At 42.1% G+C, this 24,646-nt stretch overlaps 2 long non-coding RNA genes across 4 annotated transcripts in view; both read left to right on the forward strand.

The window, feature by feature from the left end:
• The window catches only part of LOC142034486 (uncharacterized), a 51,281-nt gene extending 41,420 nt beyond the window's left edge, over nt 1-9,861 (forward strand). Inside the window, exons 4-7 of one of the 3 annotated variants that reach the window (XR_012651659.1) lie at nt 674-858; nt 3,226-3,365; nt 5,503-5,739; nt 8,977-9,861. This is a non-coding gene — a long non-coding RNA (uncharacterized LOC142034486). The remainder of the gene's footprint in view (nt 1-673; nt 859-3,225; nt 3,366-5,502; nt 5,740-8,976) is intronic. The other 2 variants (XR_012651660.1, XR_012651661.1) reach the window with 2 other exon arrangements.
• A 24-nt stretch (nt 9,862-9,885) lies between these two features.
• LOC142034497 (uncharacterized) lies at nt 9,886-24,380 on the forward strand. The gene is made up of 2 exons (XR_012651666.1): nt 9,886-11,249; nt 17,184-24,380. It is a non-coding gene; the product is annotated as an uncharacterized LOC142034497 (long non-coding RNA).
• The last annotated feature ends 266 nt before the right edge of the window (nt 24,381-24,646 follow it).

Raw genomic sequence — 24,646 nt, forward strand, 5'->3', positions numbered from 1 at the left:
AGCTGATGACTGAAGGCAGTTGGAGGGAACCAAACCTTGGGCATATCAGCCTAATAGAGTGGATTGTAATGCAGCACTGTCACTTTTTGTCCCTGGTCCTTTTAGAAACTTTATTTCCTTCTCGTAGAATGATCCAAAAGGGTATCAGCGGGTGACTGCTCGCAGAGATCTTTCTGACCTAGGGTATCACAGTGATCCATTCCCACCTCCCTGAGGCAGCTGGCCAGGAAGCGTACCACTTTATCCCAGATGAAGGGAAAAGCTAGGGATGTTTTCAAAACTAAATACAGGCTCAGCACTCTCTAGGGCGCATGAGAAAGCTGGCTTTCAGCCACGTATGTCCCAGGCTTTACACGAGCTGAGATCTTGTGCACGCACCTCTGAAAGGCTTAACATCTCATCTTGTAACGGAGTGTTTCTAAAGCAGTCACATACTGTAGGAAGCAAATCCCAGCCCTCACCTCGCACATCTTGTAGCCTGAGTACGTGATAAGAAAAGGAGCGGATGCAAAACCAAAGGTAGTGTCCAGCTGAGCTTGAGAGCTTGGACTAAATATAAGGGGAGTACCCGCAGCGTAGGGGCAATGAGTCACTGTCAGGTGTTACATGCATGGTAAGGCATCAGCAAGTCTTAAGCAGAGATTTGAAGTGACTTTGCAGATTTTCTTTACAGGAAACTTTTCGTTTGCAAAAGGAACGCGATAAAAGAGGAAGGAGCAGTACTGGAGTGCACCAGCAGTGGAGAGCCATCTCTCACATTCCTGATCTGCTGCAAGGAAGTACTGACCGGCGTGTGCTTTGAGGGAAGTGGGTAAAGCAAGGTGTAGAGCTTGTTGGATGCATTAGGAGAAGAAAGAGGTAGGTGAGGGGTGCAAAGTACATGAAAATACAATAGAGGTGCTAAGTCAGCAAGATAATTCTTACTGCAGTGTTTTACTGTTAAAACAGTAGGTTTTGCAGGGAGAGGAAGTAGATTTGTTGAAACCAGGAAGAGGAAGCTTCAGTTGCAGTCATGTGAGACAATGAAAATCTGAACCAGAGCTTTACCAAACAAAAAGGGGCTGGGTTTTTAACGCAGTATGCAGGAACAATGACCATGGTTTGTGTCGAACAGGTTGCCTCTTCTCTTGCCAGCTGTGCACGTTAAAGAGAACACTGCTTTTTGCCATTCACATGCTACTCCTCTTACAAAATTACTGAACATTTCCATGCCTGTCGTTATTTAGAAATGGTTACAATTAAGCCAATCTAATTATTTCCGTTCCCTCTGTTTTGGTTCCTCTTATTGTTGAAATTAGTTATTCTGCTAGAATCTGCAAGCTTTTGCAACTTTTATTTCATTCGTTATTCCCAATGTTACCATTATGTCAGCATAAAAATCCTCCCAGCTTGCACAGAATTTTTCTGTAGTTCTGTCTTAGGCCATGTAAGCTGAAATCCTGTGAGAAGATTTTTTGCTCAGGAACCTAAAACTTTAAGACTACCCAAACCGTGTTCCTCGATTTTTATCCTCATGTTTATTTCACTACTAAAAGCAAAAGCTCACACAACTGTTGGGCTTTTTTAATTAACCCTGATCTAGCTCTCACTAATGTTCGTAGAAATACTTCCTTTCATGTCAGTGAGCCTGATCTGAGTAAAGTTAAAACCTTGATAATACCAAGCTGACTTAAAGAATTCTAAAGAAAGACTAGTGTAATATGAGCAAAGACTAATGCTTGCTGTGAGCCGTAATGATAACTTTGGTAAGGGACGCTCCTTTAAAAAATGAAATAAAAATAAAAGTCAGAATCTGTTACGTTCCTACAGCTAATATCCAGGTTTGCTGGAAATAAAGTTCTCTCTGGAACCATGAGAAATTGCTTAAACTCTCAACTATAGAGGTCCTATTTTACCATACTGTACAGAAGAGATGTTTTCCAGTACCGCAGATGTTACAGAGGATTTTCCAAGTGTGGCTTTTACAATTCCTATTTAGCATAACTTGTAGCTGTATTGGATTCATCCTTATTATATGTAACCTACAATGAAAGAAATAACCCTTCCGGTTTGAAAGCACAAGGGAGGTGATAGGACGCGACACCCCAGAGGGAGATGATTAGCCAGAGGAACTGTAAGCAGCTGCAGCTAGTTGTCTCTCCTGGAGGACATCAGCGCTGAGGGGAGTCAACACCCGATGACTATGCCTTTGGCTTTGGTTCAGCGGTTTGTTTCTTTAACAAAATGAGAACAGAAGTCAACTTTGGGCCAGGAATGAACAAAAAGGAACATTTTGTATTGCCTTTCATTCTCAGACAGACAGGAAATTCTCCAGGTTGTGCTGATGCTTTTGTTGGTGAAAAGCATAGATGTGGAAACCCAGGAGAAAAGAGAGTAACCTGGGGAAGGTACAAGGTAGTACAAGACAGCCTTGCTCCTCTTCTTGTTACAGGGCCTGAGACTGAGGATCCAAATTACAATATTATAACACTATTCATAAAAATATTCAATAGGATTGACACATGGGGCTGTGGAAGTGAAGGTAACATATAAGGGCATGCCTTCAAGCCATGGTCTGAAGTTTCTCTTTTGTCTTCCTGAGACGATACAAGTCTGGGGAAGGTGAATAAAGCTGAGGCTGTGATTCTGCAGTCGCTCTGTACTGACACAAGCACAGGCTGCTTCCAAGGAGACAGAGCTACACATTTTGACAATAGTCTGCCCTTATATTTGCTCATGGTAATCAGGGAGTTATGCCTTCAGTTAATTCAGGCTTACTTGTCGATAGAATATAGGGCGTTACTCTGGTTTGCACGTAAAAAGAAGCAAAAGCCACAAAGGTAACATTTAATAACTTCCTAAGTACGTAGGTAAGATTTCTCTTCTAGGTTTAATTTTTTCAAAAGCACTAAGGTGTCTGAGGCAATCTTATCTTACCTGCTAATTTTTACATAAATTTGATGATGAAAATCAGCCATCATAACAGCAAAAAAGAGGGAGGAAAAATTACACCGGTAGGTTCAATTAGCCATGGGAGCCTCTCGCTAATGGGCACAATGCTCGCCGTGCCCATGAGGAGAACGGTTTTTCTGTCCCCTGAGAGGGTGTGTTGCAGCCCGCCGGGTGCCTGGACGTGGTGGTGGCATCACCTGCCTCGGTCCCTGCTGTGCTCTGGCAGTAGGATCCAGTTGTGTAGTGAGCTCCAGCCTTTTTCTCCCTTTCTTGGTACCGGTGCTCTGTCCGCAGGAAACAGGGATGCGGAACCTCAGCTCCGTTGGCTGCTGCTGGCTGCCAAGATGCTGTCCTGTCACTGCACTGACTCTGAAGGTCACATCTTCACGGGCATGGTGCCGTCAGCTCAGACAGATGCACAGACTTCAGGAGAGGTACAGAAATGGATTATTCTATAATTAGCAGGAGAGAGGTACAAATCCAGAGAAACCACCCAAAAGCACTCCAGATTACTTGTATGTACTCCCGTATGTGCGTTTTAGATCCGCTTGTAGGGAATTCAGTAAATTTAAATCAAACTGAGGAAAGTATTTGTTCTCCTGATCCCTTTCCAACTCCTGATGCAGTTTCTTTTCTTTCTTGAAATGCAGTCTCTTTCTCCAGTACAACCAGTTTCCTTTGATGGTATCCCCTTGACCAGCTTCTTCAGGCAAATGCCTGAAGGGCTGCCTCCAGCTGATGTGCTCTTTTGGAAACAGCCTCTCAACATACAAAACATTCAAGCGGTGTGAAGGACAGATGAAGCTGTACACACTATTGCTAACTCTCCAAACGGATGCAATCTATGATTGGCTGGGGGGAGAAGGGTTGTTACCGCTCCTCCCGCCATTCCATTTTATACATGTCTGGTTTTATCCCTGTTAGATACTGTTCTTTCTTATCTGTCCAAAGCACTTGTACAGGAGTATGTGGACAGAATGCAGCACTATCACTGATGGAAGCCTGTGCACTAAGTGAACTTGAGAAAGGAGTACGGGCAAAACAGAACTAAACCAAGCACGAGACTAGTTCTGAGTAAAAGGCTGAAAGAAGAAGAGCCTGAGGGGTGTTTAATTCTGTGGGGCGATATCTATCTCAACACAAAACCTTCCCAGTGCTTCTCTTGTCCTGAGAGAGGGGCAGAGCTTGAAAGAGTGGAAGAGTATCATTAGGCACACCATCATAAATGTAAGCTAAATGGGTCACCACAAAGGAGTTTATGTCACTGACTTTGAAGTTTGCAAATACAGTATATAGGAGAACCATAGGTGCTTAGGTGTTCCCTGTTTGTGGTAGCTGACTTGGTGAGGTTTCAAGCAAAAGAGAATGCTTCAGCATTCTGTCTCTACAGCTCTGCTTCACTACGCAAAGTGATTGTGCTTTTTCCATCTACAAAGGAGAATAAAACATTTTTGTCCCCCTTTAAAATTTTCTTTTGTGGTGATGCCTGAAGCAGCACTGATAGCAGGCCACGTACCACAGTACTGCCTACCATACTGATCTCTGCTGTCTCTTGTTCTCACCATCTGCTGATTTGTGTTTTATGAAAGGTGTGAAGCAGAGATTATCTGTGTACAAATCACAGCACAGTACGGCTTTGATCTGTGACCAGCTCTTATTATCAAACTCATTAATAATAACATGGAGTTCCCTGAGCACAGTTTTTTGTAGAATACTGTCCCCAGGAGGAGTTAGCATATAATTTCCCCAGTGTTGAAAGAAGGCTGTCACTCAACTGGTGCACAGATAGGATTCCTCTTTTCTTCCTAACTACCTACTTTCATGAAACATGCTGCAAGATAACATACAAGAGAACTTTCCATCTCTCTCAATTTGAATTGCAGCTGGCCAGAGGTTCAGAATGATGAAGCTGGGAACTGGGAAATACCAGAACAATGACTTATGTTTTACCTTCAGATCCGCTAAGCTAAAAAGGGGCTGCTTTATTTCCACTTAAGGAAAAATGAAACTGGGATGATACTATAGCAAGCAGTGTGCAGAGCTAGTGTAAAACAGGCCACAGAGCAAAATTAAGGCTGCCTTACTAGGCTGTACTTTTAATGCTGTCCTGGAGTGTGGGACTCATTCATTTTGTTTGGGGTTTTGGCGGGGGTTGGGGTTGGTTTTTTTGAGTGCTGTGAGCACGACTGTTTGGATATTTTTTAGTCCTAGGATGTAGGCACCTCTTCAGCTTTCCTGCACATTGTACTGCATTGCCAGTAATGCATCTTTCTGCTAACGGAGGGCAATACAGAAAAGCAAACACACACATACAAAGCCTACTCTTCTGTAAGTGTGAATTCAAGCCATTTTGCCTTTGCTTCTTCATGTTAAGTCAGATCAATGTTTCGTGCGTCATATAAAATCTTAAAGTATCTATAGCCAAATCTGTGATAAGGATATCCCAAATCACCGTCCTCATGAAAACCTGCTTCAGTCCATAACAAGTCACTGTCTTCATACTGAGCTTTCTTGGAAGAAAAATCTAGGGGAAGTAAAATGGGTTTTCACTGTCTCTACTTTCTTTCCCAGCTTCTCAGAAACAATTCCATTAGAAGACAATCATTTCAGCAATTTAAAACCTGGTCTTAGAGGATGCTGAAGGATTTGCTTTGCTTCATGAGAATGCGCTTCAGGGTCCTCATGCAGAGATGGGAGAAAAAGTCACGCTGCCTCATAGTCTGCAATGCTAATCGAGCAAATGCTGGGGAGACAGGCCAGCATTTTGTGGTTTCTGGCTGATTAACTGGCAATGGGATAACCAATCAAGTAAATAAATAATAATAGTATTTTTTTTTAATCTTTATTAGATAGATTTGGATTTGGTAGGGATTAAATAGGAAACATCTGAGCATAATCTTCCTTCAAGTGCATAGCAGCCATTGATATTCATATTCTGTGCCCTGGGTGAAAGAAGAGTTCCCATTTGTCATCACTACTACAGTGCTTCTGTTGACAGAGCGGCTGCATCTCTTGTCCCTCTACAGCAGTTGCAGTGTATGCAACAGCAGCAGCTAGCAGCACTGTAACATAAATGTGTCCAAAATCATCCTTCAATTTAATTACCTATAAAACTTATTCTATAAAAGAGGGGAAAAGAATTTGTGATTACTTTCCTTAAATAGATCAAATTTCAGTAATAATCCTGAAAGTTCCTTTACCTTTGATTTAATTAATGCAGGAGAGGCCTGGATAGTCACTAAATCAGCTGTCCATGGGTAGAAGGAGCTTGGTACTGCAGCAGAGATTCAATGCTCTAATTAAAAACTCTCAAGCTATTAGAATTTTCCATTATGAAAACAGAATGTTTGTTTGCCTCACAATTATGATGTTATCTTGACTCATCTCATATATCATAGATGTGTGGAAATTAATTGCAGGGGGGGACGGACAATTCTGAATTTAGAATGTGTTTTTTTATGCCATTCTTTTTTGGAAAGATGGGGAAAAAAGAACACTGACGCTTTAAAGGTCCTAAAATTTGTTTCCAGTGCTTTTATATTACATGCTGGTACCTGACTTCCCCCTCCAGCCCCAGCCTCCATCAGAAAAAAAAATCCATCTGGATTTCTTATATTTCTGAAGAGGTGCAATCCTGTAGGAGCTATAAAGGGCTTAAATCCCTACTTATACTACAAATTCTTCCAATTTTCTGGGTGTAGGGCTTTGTACCACTGCCTGTATTTTCTCTGAGCAACCTATTCCAGGCTGGTTTCCATTTCAAAAGAACCTCTTCCATTTGAAAGCACTGTTTCTTTTGTTCCTTTCTAAATATTTCTTGGAGGTCATATTTCTAAATTACGTAGGCAAATCTCCACAAAAAAGGTAGATCCTATCAGGAATCAAAGTCATGGAAATGATATTCTCTGCTAAATGGTATCTGGGCATGTTACTATTTAATATAAAGGCAAGAAGGTAATACAGTCCCAAGTACTTAGGAAGTCCTGTTGAGAAGAATGGCAGAACGGAAGAATAGAGAAGCCATTTGATGATTGTGTTTTCAGCTACAATCTGCAGTACAAAATTCTCTTGTTGCATATCTTCTTTTCAAGTTCTATTATAGATATAGTGTGTGTGTATATATATAAAAATGTGTAAGGTATTGGGCTAGGCAGTAATTGGTATGTGGTGACTTGGCAATAATGAATACTAAGATTCAGTAAATGAGCATGTAAGAAGATATTTTCACTCCTTTGTGAGCAAAGCTCCCTTTCTTAATTAACAGAGAGAGGGCTTTTTGTAAAGAGGAATAGAAACCACCCAGGTTAGACTCCTCTTCTGAATTGCCTTTCAGAGGAGCCCTTTCCTCCCTACTGAGAGCCCAGCCTCCTGATTTTGACATCATGATTAAGTCTCCAGAATTGGAATACACCAGGATAAACATCTGTATAAACAGACACTTAACGTGTGTAAGCCTGTGCATGTTGAAACTAATTCTGAAAATAAACTCTCCTGAAGCAGACATTCCCTTTTGTAAAGCTTATTTCACACTTCACAGTTCACTTCACCTGAAACCACGTTTTTCACATCTTCTGTGTGGTTGTTATTCACGGAAGACTGTTACAGAACTAGGCTATATCTGAATGGCAGAACTTGGGCATGGTCCCACACTCACAGACTTAAGTGCACATCCAGTCACATCTCTACTTATATCAACCTAGAGAATGTGGATTTACAGTTTAGTTTCTGATACAGGATTTTTAGCAAGTTCATGATTTGAGAATAAATTTGCTAATATTTTTAGTCTGAAACAATTTGATCTGCATTTGTAACTTCTCAAAGGAAATAGTAAATATCTTTGTTGTTAAATGTGGAAATATTGGACTGTTAATTTTTCCCTGTACTGTTTTCTTTTCTTTCTTTTTTTTTTAAAACATATGCCATTTCTTTTTTATCCTATCTGAATTTTCTTTTTGGAAGAAAGAATCTCCACTTGCCTGCCACTGAATTGTCATGGAGCTCATTACCTCCGACGAGACAAGCAGTGGCATGGAATAATTAAACTTACTTCCTGGTGGCAAGCGGGAAATCTTTCCAACCCATGCTTTTTGATTTGACCTTTGACTAAACACATTTCTTTTTGCTATATGGATGGTATTTCATCCCCTGGGTGCAGTGTGTTTCTTTATCCTGGATGAGGCAGTGATTTCTACAGCATTGTTTTCAAAACTATGTTTGCAAGAAAGAAAATGTGATCTTTTATATTGTTGAATGAAGACAAAATTTTGCCTGTGCAAATTCTTGTTAGATGGCAATAAAATCTGGTTTTTCTGCCTATGTGAATTAATTTCCATAATGGAATTTCATTATTAATGCTTTTTAATGAAATTGTGTTGCTTTGTTTATACAATGTATTGTTTAATCATACAGGAATCTAAACCAGAGCTTTCTGGTGTAACCCACCATGTAAAGATAGCTCTTGGGAGGCTTCACAGAGACTCAGGAGTTAATTCATACTGAAATGAAGAGGAGTAATGCTTCTATTATAAGTTTTTCCTTAGTTACAAGTAAAAAACATCTGAGAACTTAAAAAAAAAAAAAAGAAAGGCAAAAACCCAGAGTGAAATGTAGCCTAGTTACAGTATGACATGAGTTTGCTTTAGTGGTATCCAGTCATTGCCTGTGGGTAACTGGCATTTTCCTACAGCAATTTTTCCTTCTTTTATTTTTAGGTCATTTGAATACTTATGAATATGGGCACCCTATAAACCTAAACGTGTGAAAAACACTGGATGGGAACCAACAGTATCTGCTTACTCACACCATCTTCATAACATTGTCCAGCTGGGTTTGGTCAGAGAGAAAAACAAGGGGAATGTCATTCCTCAGCCTGCTAGAGGCCAATCTCTGGGGACCTCTGGTTCCTTTTCCCTGCTCTGTTTTTGCAATTAGTTTTATATTAGTCGAATCAGTCTTAGTATAGTATGTCCCCATCCCTAGGCAAGAAAGTAATCTTCTCTTCCTTGGTTTCTCACTTTGACCCTATTTTCTTTTTCTTTTTTTTAGTGAAGGTGCTTGCCTGCCAGGGATAACAGAGAAGAACATGTGGGCTCGAGTCCCTCTGTAGCAGAGAAGGGAGGATTAAACAAGGGTCCCTCCCAATCCTGAGGGTGTTAGCTCACCCAGCACCGATGGGAACACTGCACTGCTTGCAATTCTCCAGCCCCAGCTGAAAAAGACTTGTTTGCTGCTCAGTTTGTAAAAGAAAGACCCTGGCACCTTTCCCCTCTGGAGAACGGATGGAGGTATGTCCCTGAAAATCCCCGAGGAAAATCCTACTTTTCCATGCCAGCTTTGCTTTCTGATGCCCGTAGGCATTTTCCTGGGGAGCATGGGGTACGATGCGGACCCTGCTCAGAGCTACCGACTTCAGCTCAGGTTGCCTCCCCACACACTGACAAGAATCACCCGCGAGCGAAGGTCAGCTCCCTGTCATGTGGGAGCATAAAGGCTGCAGAGTCTCTGGTCCATTCAGCACTGCTTACCGAGCACATCCCAAATAGACCTTTTGGGGGCATCCGTGGCATCAGGCTGTGGAAGGAGGTCTAGTGTCAGTGTGTTGTGCAGAGCAGGTGAGCTGGTTCAAGAAGATCTCATTCGAGTTGGGAACAGTAAAATCCATCGTCAGCAGTTGTACCACTTTTTGTTTGCCTTTCTGTCCTGCTGGCTTCCCTGAGCACCATGCAGCTGAAAGTTTACAAGGCTGACAGGGTCTAGCTTTCACCTACTGTGGTATCGCTGCGAGGCCATGATGATAAATGGGGTGTTTTATCTTGGGGAAGTTAACTTTTGCAGTTAGACTTTGTTACCAACTTCTTTCTCCGTTACTGCGTGCCAGGGCAAATTCCCCCCTGCTCATGTCCTCAAACTTCTTGGAAGTATCTAGAGAAAGACTATGCACCCCTCCAGCTTCAGTGTAGGTCTGAGAATAGGCAAGAAAATAATCAAGGATGGAGATGTGAAGGTTCTACCTCAAAGAAATATGGTATCATCTTCTTGGACTTATTTAATCAGAGGCTGGGGGTCTTTTTAGAAAAAAAGTTTTCATTTTGTTTAAAATAAACCTTAAATAAGCTTAAGATTTCAACCTTAAATAATTCTTAAGATTTCTGCACATGTTTTCCTACAGAACTGCATGGCTTTTGTCATTTTTCTAGGTGACAAGCCAAAGCTCAAGGTCAGTGAGACTATTTTATGGTCATTGCTGTAACCCTGTTCACAAAGGCAGAAAGGCAGCTTGAAAAACAAGATGGGTTAGGGCATTTCATTGGTTGATTCATGTAGAAATTTTCCTGTATTTAAATGATTCCAGCTAGTGTACAACTTTATTGCTTACAAAATAAATCCCAATTGACTTCCAAAGTGCTACTGGCATGGGGCACAGTTATTATTCCAATGCTCTTGGCTCAAACGTCATTTCTGCACCACCAGGGAATTTATATGTAACATTCTCTTATTACTCTTGACCTTCCAAAAACAACATGGGAAGATGACAAATGACAAATACAGTATCTCCCAGATATCAAAGATGATTCCTTAAAATTTGAGCCAAGGCCTGCCTTTCAGTGAACAGCAGGATAGAGATAAGCAGAAAGGCAGAATTTTGAAGAATTTTAATGAGGCTCGTGCTGCCCCAAATGCTGGTTTTTGTTGTTTTTCCCCAGTCTTTGTGCCACTGTTTTGGAATCGGGATTTCCAAATCATTAAAACATAAAAGAAAACAGCAAATGCTGCTAACTATAGAGAGATTTGTGAAATGAGTCAGGATGGACTGCAAGAGCCTTTTAACTAAAGAAGGCATAGACATTTAAACATCCATTGACAGTACAGGCAAGGTATTGGCAATGCAAAGAGGACATACCACCCCACTGACCTGTTTGAGCTGCTGCTAAACTTCAAGACTCACTCGTTGAAATATCTGAGCTGGATCATCAAAACGTTCTGCTCTCAATGAAGTCCCAGCATGTTTTCTCTCAATTTCTGACTTTCATGGCTATAGAGGCTAGAAAAATGCATTACTGTGTCTAGAGGAAACTCAAGAAAAGCATTGTATGAACCCCAATTTTCACCATTTCTCAAAACTAGAATTAATTTTGAAGATTGAAGATTGCCTTTCTGAGCAATATCTGAACACCTTAAAAATGCTAAAGTGCAGTAATAACATTAAAAGATTGTAAAAGGGAGGAAAGTTCACGTGAAGCAGTATCACTAAGACAGTTCTCTTCTCACGGAAATTCTTATCCAGTTTGGGGAAACTGCTGACATGAACAACTAACAAGGTATTTAGCCAGTTTATATCTGATATGTTCCTTCTGTCAGGAAAAATTTTAACATTTGTTATTTTTTAAGTATTGACAATACTGGACTGTATATAAGAGGAGTGGGCATAACTCATAACTGTGCTTAAAAATGAAGTGGAAAATCCGCCAGTAATGTAACATTGGTATGAAGGCATGTTTTTGTATACAAATAGAGTTTCCCACTTTCTCAAAATGTGTTCCAAAGCATATCAAAAAGTATAACTTTGAACTTGAATCTGACTCTTAGGCAATAGAACTGAGTTAAAGTTAGCTAGTGGTATATCAGCACAAGATACTAAAAGAACCTGGTATATAGGACAGTGATGAATAACAGAATTCTGAGGAAAGTTAAGGATGACATGTCCAACTTGCAAACCTCTCCCCCTCAAAAAAAAAAAGGAACAAAAAAACACCAACAACAACAAAAAAATCTTTATTTGCAATCCTGCTACAGCTAACTATTATTTACAGAATGATTTTAGAGGTTCTTTCTGTTGTGCTCTGGGTGGTTTTTTTAAGTTAAAATCACTTTAAATTGAAGATCAGTGAGCCTTGCTTTAATATAAAAGAAGTTAGCTAACATGATAATTAAATTTAGTTTTAAATAATATAGTCCTGAGCTAGAGTGGCTTTTTAGTGGAAAATAAAAGGGAGCTCAAAAGATCAGGAGTTAAAAATGTAAGAGAAAATAGTCTTATGAGGAACACAAAATATATAATTGACCTCTGACAGATATTCAGTATGCAAAAAGATATGGATTACCTGAATTTACTAAACACTTAAAAGGGATATAAATTCTCATGCTTCAGAGTTAAGCCCAATTTCTAATGAATGGAACAAAGAAAAGAAACTTCACTGTATATACCTGTCATTTCTCATCACCCATAAGGTAATTTCTTGGGATTTTTCTCCAGTACTAACTTCTGTCAGGAGCAGATTGCTGGGGCTGATTCTGGCTGGTAAGTCAAGTTACACTTCTGCTGTGCAAGTAACTGCAAGGTGAAGTAGATACAGTGCAGAAAAAGGTAAGATGGGAAAAGGAAACTGAAATAGTTCCCCCTTTGAGAGACTGGTTACAGCACCAGCATGTCTTTTAGGAAATCTTTGTATCCCTGCTGTCCTCCTAAGATGCCCTAGTTCAGCCACTGGAAAGAAGACACATCCCAAGTGACCCATTAGCAAAGAGAGGAATTGGGAGGCGCACACAGAAGAAAATAGGATCCCACAAGCCCTTTTATTTTTTGTGTGTGTGTGTGTGTGCTTTGTGCAGGATTCACATCAAAGGGAGTTTTGCTTTAGAGATATGTTTCTTGTTTCTATAAAACCTTCTTTGTAAGAATGCTAACAATCTTTCCATAGCAAGGAAATGGGTTTTTTTTAAGCTTTGGCTAATGATCCAGTTTCCTCCAGCTCCATTCCAATAAAGTTAGTCTTCTGAAGTCCCCAAGTGCAAAACCAGATAGATTGTAGTAAACTCTCTAACAGCAGACTCTCATTTCACTGGAGTCACAAGCAATACATTTTTATCCATATATCCAGCAGCAAAAGGCTTGATATGGTAATTTTTACCTCCTTTACTTCCTTTTTTCCTCCTTCCTTTGTATTCATCTCAATGTATTTAAAGCAAGAGACACACGGCTGTGTATATGCATTCATACTGGAGAGCTGAAAAGCACATGTGCTACATCCACCAGAGAAAACCAGAGACTAGGGCTGGCTTAGGATATATTCATGCTGGTCTATTTTATCAGGAACAGATGCTGAGAAGAGAACTGCTCTAGTGAGGACCAGTCAGGCTGCTCTCGGCAGGATGGTTTGCTGGATTGGGTTTGCTGTTACCACCATTTTTTTTAATTGCCTACCTGCCTTATAAAAGGCACCCACAGCTATCAGGGAGGGATCCCTTGTAGTCAGCTGAATAAGCACAGCTTCTAGATTTTAATGTGATTCCTTTCATAGCTTTCGATTTTCCTGTCAACTCAGAATTAATATTTTGGTAACACTTTCACATACTGTCTTCCAGAGGCTCATACCCATTTATTTTTTCAAAAGCTGCTGAATCAAAACTCTAACAGATCTTTGGTTCCCTGGTGCCCAAGTTGCTCTTGAAAACTTTAAGCTGTATCTTGTTACTTAAAAAAAATTGCAAAGTTTATATGTGCAATTTTAACCAAAAAAAAAAAAGGTATTGAAGTTGCAAATTTTGACATTCATCCTGCTCAAAGAAGCAGGATTAAAACACAAATGGAAATGGGCCTAAGGTCTATGTAAGCATTGCAATCAGAACAGGCAACTCTTTGTAATTCAATCACAGCTATGGTACAGAAAATTTCATCTCAAGTAAGAATGGGAATATTGAAGACAGTAATTTTCTAATACCTCATGCAATACAGAAGCAGCCATGAAATGCATATCTGAGACTGCATAATCCGGGTATTAGCTAAAGAGACAATGGCAGTAAAGATTCTTTAATTCAAAAAGCCAAGTGCTCAAACCACACAAAAACTGCTAAGAAAGTGCTACAAAAGATGAAGTGAACAAACTGCTGGCCATGAAATTATTCTCCCAGCAGGCTCATCAGACAATTCCCAGCATGCCCTCCTGCCTCTTCTGGGGATGTTTTGACTAAATCTAACAAAATAATGGCTGCAGTCACCTCCTTTTACAGTCACTTGTGATACAAATTGGATGCAGTTTCAAGTCCTTGAAGGAATTGATGGTTCTCATCAGCAGTATTTGACTGTCAGATACAAACCACCTGGCAGACATGCAAACCTTTTGAAGGCAATTGGAAAAAACATCCATTTTTTTCTCGACCGAGAAATGCTCAGGGAGAAAGCGTGCTGAAATATGCACTTTTGATATGTTTCTTTTTAAGAGGAAAGGGATTTTTTTTATACCATTTTAGGTTATTTTAGGAAAAGGTATCAATGCTTTTGGAAACTTCTCAAGCAAATCACTCAGTTCACTTTTCCTTAGCATAGGCATCATCTTTGTCCTCATTAAGAATAAGCCAGAAGCTGTTTCAAGGCACTTGTCCATTCATTACATCTTTTAAGCCTAGTCATAAATATTTATTGTTATAAGAATTTGCTCCCCAAAATTGAACTCGAACTCAAAGCTTAATTCCCACAGTTCTTTAACATGAAAAAGATTCTCAGCTTTAACACACCTTGGTGACACTTGAACTGCTAATATAAATGTTTCTTTCAACTTCTCTGTGACAAACCCAGAAAGCAACCTAGAGCCAGAGCTTCACAGTTAATTAGGTCTTTCACACCCATTGGCCTCACAGCACAGTTTTGATAACTATAGACATGTTTTATGTCAAAGTAGCACATAACAATGGCAGCAATTTTAGCAACTTGTAGGTTTTCACTGTAGAAAAAGCTGTAACACCTCCCAGAAGAATAACAGTATGATAAAGTTGCAAGGTGAGGTGTGATTTCTCTGTGTCTTTTTGTACACTATCAGACATAGGCATAAAGCAGTCTTCCGACTCCTTTAGGTCATAAGAACTTGAAAAAGAAAATCAGTTGCCCTCCTCGATGTGCAGAAGTCTGTTAGTGTCCACTAATAACCAGCAGTACAAGTTCACACAGCTCTTAGATTTTCTGGATTTGAATGAGGAACATCTTAGAAATCTGCTTTTGCTGTCGGACATGAGCTTCAGAGCACCTCACCTTCATTGTCTCAACACAAGGCTACATGCCTATCTATTAGTGGGAGAGGAGAAGGCACCAGCTGCAATATCTGAGCAAGATCATGGTGGTCAAGATGGAAAGTTGATCTATAGTCACAAGCAACCTGCAAGGCTACACTAGGCATCCCTGAGACTTCAGGGCAGAACCAGTAGGACATCCCATTTAGGTTTGGAGGGCTGCAGCAAGAGGCTTTAGCCTCACATGGGTCACAGCATCTCATTACAGCAAGGCATATAACTTGCAAGTCCTTGTAAGGACAAAATAAGTCAGCCAGAATGAAAGCCCTGGGGTGTTCCTCCTGCTGCATTCCCAAAGGGCAGTAAGAGCGTGTTTGGTGAGTGCGCATCCAGCACTGGCAATGAGTCCACTCCTCTGCCAGCCCAGGCAAGAGGCCCTGGCCGCCCTGTTCTAGGTAGTCCTAGGTAGGGAGGGGGCTATGCTTCTAGAAATATTTGCTTGTGAAAAGATTATGAAGTGGAAAATACTATCTTAAAAAAACTCTTTAGATCACTGAATCCTCATAAAGCAGACCATTTTAGTTTTGTTCTTTATTTTTTTTCCTTGACTCTACATGGTTTACAAGCTTAGGATAGCTGAAAAACCCTTTGGAGAAACCTGTTTTCACTGGTGACAATTCAAAATGTTAGACTTATTCAAAACATGACATTTGCATGTCTAAGTGGGTAGATCAGTTTCAGTGTGTGAGTTAGAAAGTCTGCTCTTATCTGTCACTGAGTTTATGGAAGTGCATCTTCTTGGAATAGGCTTCTCTTTTAAGGTCCTTACCCACAAACTTCACCATCTCAAGTTACAAAATTAATGCTGTGTTGACACAGTTTACCATATTTTTTACAGTCTTTAGGGTAGTATGTATGTTGGATAATGGATGATTTGCTCCAGATTTCATTGTAAAATCAAGTTAACGACAGGGTCATCCACAATATTTCTACTACTTCAAGAATTGCAAATATTCTTTCTATACTAACATGCAAATAGAAATATGATCCCTACCCTTCAAGAAGCTAAACTCCATGTTAGATAACTGGCAATTTCCTGCATCTTCCAGAGAGATTCCATATCTTCTTCCGTCCTCAAGAGATCTGTTTCTCCTTTGTCTGGCCTGCCCCACCACCTTTTCCTGGTCACATCTGCTATGTAAGGGTTGCTTCTCTCTCCAGTGGTGCCTCTCATTCTGGATCTAACAGGGCCAGCCCTGAGACCAAATTAATTAACTTGAGCATATAGCTGCAACGTTTCCCAGATCTCCTGCCTCCTGCTTGCGGGAGCATAGGTCCTGCAGGACTTGCCTGCATGTCATGGTCAGAGCTAGCACCACTGTGCCACAGTCCCAGGCTTTTTGCTGTCCCCAAAAAAGGACATTTTACTATTCCCACTGAATTCAGTAGAGCTGGGATTTGGCAGCTGCCCCTCCTGCTCAATCCCCACAGACTTGTGTCTGTAGGTGTATGCATCATGGGTTCAGGCTGGACAATTTCTTCTGTCAGGATGGCCAGGAGCGCAGGTTACAGTGGCGATGAAGGGTGCGAGAAGACAAGTCCTCACTGTCTTCCTCGCAATCGCAGGGACCCAGCGCCGCTCCGTCTCTGCCTGCTGCAGCTGAAGGCAGAGCCAATCCCTCCATCTTTCCATCCTTACAGTCATTCCTCTCAGGTCCCGAAGGCATTGACCCACTGTTCTGTCTGAAAACTTCTAGTTTAAGATGTGGTCTGAGAAAAAAGAGCATTCCTTTTCTTTGGGGTATATATTTCCCCCTGCACATCTCATTACAGCCTGGTCTGTTTAAACATCAAAAGTGCTTGTGTAAATATATACAACGAGGCTAAGTGATTAGAATAATCTAATGCAAATTTCAAAGACTCTGAGCAGATCTGAGAAATCAACACTGTCATAAGTTTTATTTCCACAGCATGAATGGAAATAATGTAACTAAAATACAGGTTCTACTTCAAAGAAAAGCAGTGCTGAAATTCTAATAAGAAAGAGAATTGCTCAAAGGTGGGGAGGGGAACATGGCAGGTGGGGGAAATACTCTTTCCCCAGTTGTAGGTGCATTTTATTTGTTCATAAATACCTAAAAAAATGAAATAACATCTCCTCGAGCAAAGAGGTGCTCTTTTCCATTAACTTTTGCCATATCCTATTTTCACACATCCTCATTCATCCCCTGAGCCCGATTTCAACTTCACAGGCAGTACTTCCCCAGGCCATCGCCGCGGCTTCTCTCCACGGGTGAGGGTGTCTGCAGCCACCATGACCACTGAGGGTGAAAGACATCTAAAGACATCCCAGGGAAGCAAAGCGGTTCACCAGGCAGCACGCCGGCCTCAGCCACGGGTTTCCCAGAGGCAAGGATCCCCGTTTGGCAGCAGGAAACCTAGCAGAAAAGCAAAATACGGCGCACAGATTACCTGGAGGCAAGAAAGGGCAGTGGTGGCTAAGCCCCTACAGGGTGCCACGAATCTGATAGCTGCAGTTCTTGAAGTGTGTTTTGGTCTGTCCTGTCCCCCTCACGTCCCAGCGTGCGTCACCGCTGAAGGGGACGGTGGGGAAGGGAGGTAAGGTGTAGAGGCACCGCGTCTCCCGTCTGACGGGGACGTGAGGGACCCTCGTTAAAACATCCACTTCAGATTCAAACTTTCATGAGGCTGCACAGCTTTGCCTGCCAGCAGCGAAGAGCGAGTTGAAAAAAAAAAAGGCTCCTGGGCTGCGGAGCTGTCAGAGCAGAAGCGTCTGCCTTCCCGTGAGGAAAGCGTGGTGCAGAGCAGATGGAGCATCTGGTCCCTGAGCTGGGGCTGAGTCTCCCACCTCCTTTCCCTCCCCATTACCCACTGAGACCCAGGGCAGCTCCACAGCCCAAAGTGCTCATTTCCTCCATCCTCATCACTTCCACCCAAAGTGCGGCAGGCGCCTCCTCAGGGAGCTGACGGAGAGGTGGCACGCCAAGGCTAGGAGTATGTCTTTTTTTAATTCTGAGGGCAGGCATTTTCATGAGAAAAAAGGTACATTTTTCAGATCAATAATAGGTGAACAGTTCAGAAATAAAAGCCTTTCCCTCAGAAATTCAAATCATCTGGACTGCTGTCACATCTGCAGGTTTTTAATGGTCTTAAAGCACTGTCTTTTTGCTGTCTGCAAAGGAACCAGAGCTTGACCTGTGAAGGACAATTTCATTTCAAGTGACCTGGGCAAGCAATAAAAATGCAAAGACAAAACAGAAAGAAATATTTATTTGAACACTCATGGTACTATTTTTATTTGCATCATAGAGATCATCGACCAGTTTTGTATGATCTTTCCACTCCCTAGAAATTGCGATGTTCCACTGTAGCAAATGCACAGAGCTTAAGGTCAATGTCGAGTCATAAAACAGCTACAAGAACAACTTAAGCATTTGCGATTATGGGCAAAACAAAAAAAAAAGGTACTTTGTACGCCATCTGGAATTCTATTCACTCTGTACACAGTGTTAATAAAATACAGATGCAACTCAGGCCAGTGGTAATCGAAAGTCATTAACATCAGAAGCTGTTCAGTGGCCTGTATGAATTGTATTTTGTTGGTTTTAGCCCAGTGCCCATTAGACAGACATCTACAATACAGCCAGAGCCTTTGTGACATTGGCAAGGACCAAGGGCTGTAACGCATTTTCTCACTGAATTCCCCTTTTGGAAGCAGAGCTAATCACTTTTGGACACCATGGGGTCCCTTCTCCCCGGCACCGCTCTTGCTCATAGCATTCATGGTCTCCAAGGGCAGAACATCCATCTGCAGGGCTGCAGGGTAAATAATAAAACACAAATATGCACGGGCCAACTGAGAAAGCTGTGACTGATGTAAGCGCAGCAAGTAAAAACCATCAGAGTGTCTTGTTTTACGCAGAGAGGGGTGGTACCTCTTCACCACCTGCCCATCCAGAATCAGTCCCGTGTGCTGACTGCAGTGAAAGGCATTGCTGCAGACGAAAGACACGGCGTGCCTGCAAAGCAGCTCTCTGGCTGCATGACATCCAGCACGCTCAGGGCTTTGCTAGCTAATAGAACTCAAATCAATTAGAAGCAAAACATTTGTAAGCACACCTCTCTTCTCTGCCGTGCAAATTCTCCCTAACCTGGCTGTGATTTTTCTCCATGGGAGACTGCTAAATTCAGAGCTTAACCCTGAGGCAGCATCTCCCATAGCACTCTCTCTGTTTTGTCCCGCTCTCTATAAACCAGCCCTTGCTTGCACTTGGCATGCGGGAGACCTCAGTTTCCAGTCCACATTTTGCAGGATCACCCTTTCTGGGAAACACAGTCATTCACTGCCAGCAGAGCGTGCCTTAGCCCTCCGCTCAGCCCAGCTTTCAAGCCTCATTGAATCCATATGCTTCCAATGATGAGAGTGATTTTTCTCTTAGTTTCTGCATGGGTATGACTTGTGGCTATCTCATCCATGCGACGATGGCCATATGCTCTTGGGTACCAGCAGAGGCAAGAGAGAAAAGATCATGATCTTCAGAGAACCGTGTCTGTCATTAGCGCAGCTGCCACTGTAACAGTACAGGGCCGGGGAGCTTCGAGTTTTCCTGTTAAGGCTTGCTATTCTATGCTATGATGTGACCTTTTGCACTCAGATTTGTCATGCACCTCACAGGTTGGAAATCATATCCTGAGCCATTAAATCCCTCAGTCCTATCTCGAATAATATGCTTTGTAGAAAAATTTCTTGAAGGCATTTCCGTGAAAATACAAGTAAATTTGTTTTTTAAGGCTGTAAGGATCTGGAAATATGTATTTGTTCACTGAGATGCTTTAAAAAGAGTACAAAGCTTAGCAAGTGAAAATAAAATAGGTCTGATTTATACAGTAATACAGTAAAAAGGCTGTGGAGAAAAAATGCAAACAAACATTTTATATATGTTTATGCACTTTAACTCTCTAAGTGATTATACAGTCTCTAACATCTAGATTTTCATGGGGTTTTGTAATACTTCAAAGGAATATAGCTGCACATAGGCAAGTATAAGTTTCATTTCTCTCATTTCAGTAACAGCAAATGCATATTTTTGCTTTCAGAAGCTGCCTCTTCTGTCAGTTGTACTTACATTTTTGTCTGCTTTTATGCTGATAAAATTCCACTGACGTCAGCTATAGCAAACCTTCGTGCTTGATAAATCTGTGAGCAAGAAGAGAATCAGGGTCATACTAAACAAACAAATATCAATCATCAAGGAATAAGTGGGGTTTTTAAGCCTCCTCAGAAGAAAGGTAAGTGGAATAGCCTTTTTATAACTCTTCCTCCATGCTCAAAGGTAATATGTGGATGGGTTTAGCTAAATAAAAGCTTATATTTTGCCTTCTTTTTTCCTTGTGTGCTCTCAGAGGAAATGGTATTGAAAAGGCTAAAGCCACTGACATTTTGTTTTGTGAAAGAGTGAGAATGTAAGCTAGAAATTAATGGAAATGCTCCCCTAAGTATATGATCCATTAAGTTGTTTTGCAATGCTGAGAAATGAAGCACAGAGTATTTTGTTAAAGTCAATATCCCATGGGGATGAAAGCAACATTAGGATCTTTCACTGCAACAGGCCAAGCCCTGCCAGTGAGCACGGAGGCATAAAACCAGAATACCTCCAGTTTAGTTAAAGGAACCACCCTGAATTCACACCGATGCTGCCGAGGACTAACCCAGGGCCTGCATCCCCAGTTTGGAAGTCTCCGGACCGGTGTGCCCAATGCTCTGAACCAGGCAGCTCGCTGGCCCGTGTGCAGACACCTTTAGCCAGATGTGTTGATACAGGAGCAAGGCAGGACATCACGGACTCCTCCTGCCCGCTCCCAAGTGCGGGATACCTTGTTCGGCGCTAGGATTTACTCTAGTTTTCTGAGTGACTTTTGTTTTGTTCTGACTGCGCGGAGTTGCTTACCCTTTCAAGACAGCCATTCAGTGGAGAAAGGAGGTTGTGTTGTTATTCTGCAACAGCGTTTATAAAATTCAGCCATTAACGCTTTGCCCACAGCTCTAGCACCGAAAGATGGCATTTCATTCTGTCCTGGCAGAACAGATCAATTACCAGTTTTCACTGGTATGTATCTTGACGTGCTGCTGCCTTTTTCCTACAACTACTGACTACCTTGACACCATAGTTGCATGGCTCAGCAGTTTCTGCTCGCTCTGCCAGGCATTTAGCTATTCAGTTGGTGTCCCAGCATATTTTCTTCTGCTTTGCCTACAGACCTGAAGGGCAGGAAAAGGCCCTCCCAGGCTTGGCCTGAGAAGGGTCTGAACTGGTGTTTTCAGGGGTGCTCAGCTACAGCAGGTTTTCCTTTCAAACTCAACTCAAAGGGTGAAATAAAGAAGAATAACTCTCTGGGGGGTTTCTTTACATTGCATACCTGAAAAAATGAATAAGAAGAGAAACGAGGCATTAAAAAAGTGCCAGCTTCAGAAAGTTGTTGGTGCTGACAGAATGTGGCTGATCAATGGTGTTTTGCTGCTACAAGGGGAGCTTTAACTGAAGCAGTTTCCCCTTGGTCTGCTGCCAGGAACAGCAGCAGAGGTCTCTGAGGATCTTCAGGAGGGAAGGCAAAGGAGCCTGGAGGAATTCCTTTGTGGCAGTGCCTACAGACCAAGAGAAACCTCTCAGCCATGTACATTTTTTACAGCCAAAAGCTTAGTAAACATTAAAAGCAGGCAGTACGCTGTTGAAAAGAAAGGCAACTCGATCCTCAAATACCCATTTTATAGTATTCTGTCTTCAGGTTTCGTGAAGTGGCAGGGGAGATGAAACACATCTGAAGACAGGTACGTCTCCATCTTTCCCTCTGCATTTGGCATACTGGGATCTAAAAGCAGCAGAATTACGAAGCCACGGTTGCCCAGAGTAAGGGCTGTCTCCCCGTTGTCAGTTCCAGAAAAGATAAGACCTCAGCTGGAGTTTTGCCCTAGTGAGAGGTCTCACCCAAGCACAGCAAGAAGTTTGTTTGTGAAGGTTAGCGTGCCTCGACCTGGGATTTCCCGGATGACCCCCATGCTGGAGGTGCAGCAAGTCTGACGTTTCCAAAAACTGACATGTGCAGTGCGCTCCCGGAGCGCAAATGTTTGGGTCCTGTGCAGCGAGGGTGATGCTCCCAGGGCGCAGCAAACTTGCTCTCCTCTCGCCCTGGGACCAAACGGCACGTGTGCAGTGAGTGCGAGCCTTGCTTGGGCTTTTTTAGGGGAGGTTTCAGCCTCTGCTGTGAATAGGTCAGGAGGCCACGGTGTCACACTTGCCACATCAGGCCAGATGTTGAGAGACGATGCCGGCCCCGCTGCACACAGCAGTGCTTTAGGGCACCCCGGGGCCGGGGCCCAGGACTGTGCCATCTCCTATGGACATACCCAAGGAGATTCGACCCAGCCGGCTTGGGTGCTGCATTGCTACTGAGGCACCTTGGGCTCAGGAAGCTGGGCACTCATCCACTGGCCTTGGGATGGGGTTTTTTTTGCCAATTCACAGCTAGATCAGGTTCGTTTGCGCAAGCTAACCCCACATGTGTGAACCGCGCAGCTGATGTACTCCAGTTAGTACCTCTCAGGCAGTAAAGGAGTTGTGCTGAACTCTGGTCCTGCTGGTGTGACTGATGATCACGTTTAGTAAGTGCTAGAGTCAGGACCCCTGTCATTTCACAGACTTAAAGTAATTATTCTGTCTTTCCAGTTCGGTCACACACTTTTAGAAGCAACGATTTTTAATTTGTCTTCTGGAAATAAACCAGCAGAACCCTTGGGTGCTGCATCTTTTTAACCAGACGATAGCGTGGCTAGAACCCATCCCTCAAGATGGTAACTTTTGCCTTATCTCTAAAGTAACACATTTGCCCGATCAATCAAATATAAAAATACAGTTTAAAACGGCTACATTTTGGTTTTCTGAAATTCTCTACATCTTTAGACTGTTACTCTTCTCCCCTAAGCTGCAATATAATTTTAGATAATAACCTTCTTCACCTTACAGTATAGTCCCATCAAGACTCCTTTGCTTTAAAACAAAATGATCTGATTTTTTTGGCTGCTGGGGGTGAGGAGAAGGAAAAACTGAGTCTGGAGACGAAGCAGGATTGTTTTCATGTTTTGCTTTTCTTTCTATGCATATAAAATTTAGACAATGAGTAAACCTTTCCCATCTGTGACTATGCAGAAGCAGGTTACATTGCCTAGAGCAATTGCAATAACTCACTTGCCACTTTTATAGAACTCTGTGCTTTATTAGTTTTATGCTGATAACTTTATAGTTACTTTCCAGGCATATAAAAAGTAGGTAATTGAAATTACAAAGGTAGCTTAATACCTGAGTTATTGTGTAATTTCCTGGATGCATCTGAAACTCGATTAATACTATGTTAGCTCTTTCAACCAGCCAGTGATAACAGTTTATGTATCAAGTAACTGACCGTTTTCCGTATAAATTGGACAAGTGACAGAAGGACCTCTTTTCCTGACAGTGCAGGTTCTGTAATATTGAGGAGCACAAATTTAAGACTATCTGGTGAGAAGCTACTCTTCTACTGATAAAGGAGCAATGGGGTAAACCTGGAATCCTAATGTTTGGAGTAGTGGCATTAGTAAAAGCAGAAAATTCTACGAATCTGCTAGATCTTCAAAGCGTTAAAAAACTTAGGTTTGTTTATATCAAAAGCTAGTGCTTTCATGGCTTACAGGCACAGATGGAGAAACAGCTTTCACCATTTCGGCCATGATGAAACATTTCACAGCAGCTACAGAATGCAAGAGTAAAATTAAAGACTTCTCTCTCCATGGCAGAAATAAGAATGAAGACCATGGATTTCTGGTACAGCCAGATCTCAGGATTAATCTGAACTAACTAAGGATGTCATGAAATTCCAACACCTCAAAATATTTCACAGTATACAATAGACCCGGAAATTCTTTCTCCTGTGTCCTGGTTTCAGCTGGGATAGAGTTAACTGTCTTCCTAGTAGCTGGTACAGTGCTGTGTTTTGAGTTCAGTATGCAAAGAATGTTGATAACACTGATGTTTTCAGTTGTTGCTCTGTAGTGTTTAGACTATAGTCAAGGATTTTTCAGCTTCTCATGCCCAGCCAGCGAGAAAGCTGGAGGGGCACAAGAAGTTGGCACAGGACACAACCAGGGCAGCTGACCCAAACTGGCCAACGGTGTATTCCAATCCATGGGACGTCCCATCTAGTTTAGGAGCTGGGAAGGGGGGGGCAGGGATTCGCCGCTCGGGGACTGGCGGAGTGTCGGTCGGCGGGTGGTGAGCAATTGCTCTGCGCATCATTTGTACATTCCAATCCTTTTATTGCTGCTGTTGTCATTTTATTAGTGTTATCATTATCATTATTAGTTTCTTCTTTTCTGTTCTATTAAACCCTTCTTATCTCAACCCACGAGTTTTACTTCTCTTTCCCGATTTTCTCCCCCATCCCACTGGGTGGGTGGAGGAGTGAGTGAGTGGCTGCGTGGTGCTTAGTTGCTGGCTGGGGTTAAACCACGACATCCTGGTACCCCTACTTCATCTTCCACCTCTTCAAAAGTTATTCTTTCAGTCAAGCATTGTATCAGTTTCCTCTTCCCTGCAGAGTGAGGCTGTAACAGCAAACAGTTCAGCCAGGGTGCCATAAATTTCCAATTAAGATGGCAATAGAGTTC

Source organism: Buteo buteo, chromosome 1 (genome assembly GCF_964188355.1).
Source record: "Buteo buteo chromosome 1, bButBut1.hap1.1, whole genome shotgun sequence".
In the NCBI taxonomy this organism is placed as follows: domain Eukaryota; kingdom Metazoa; phylum Chordata; class Aves; order Accipitriformes; family Accipitridae; genus Buteo; species Buteo buteo.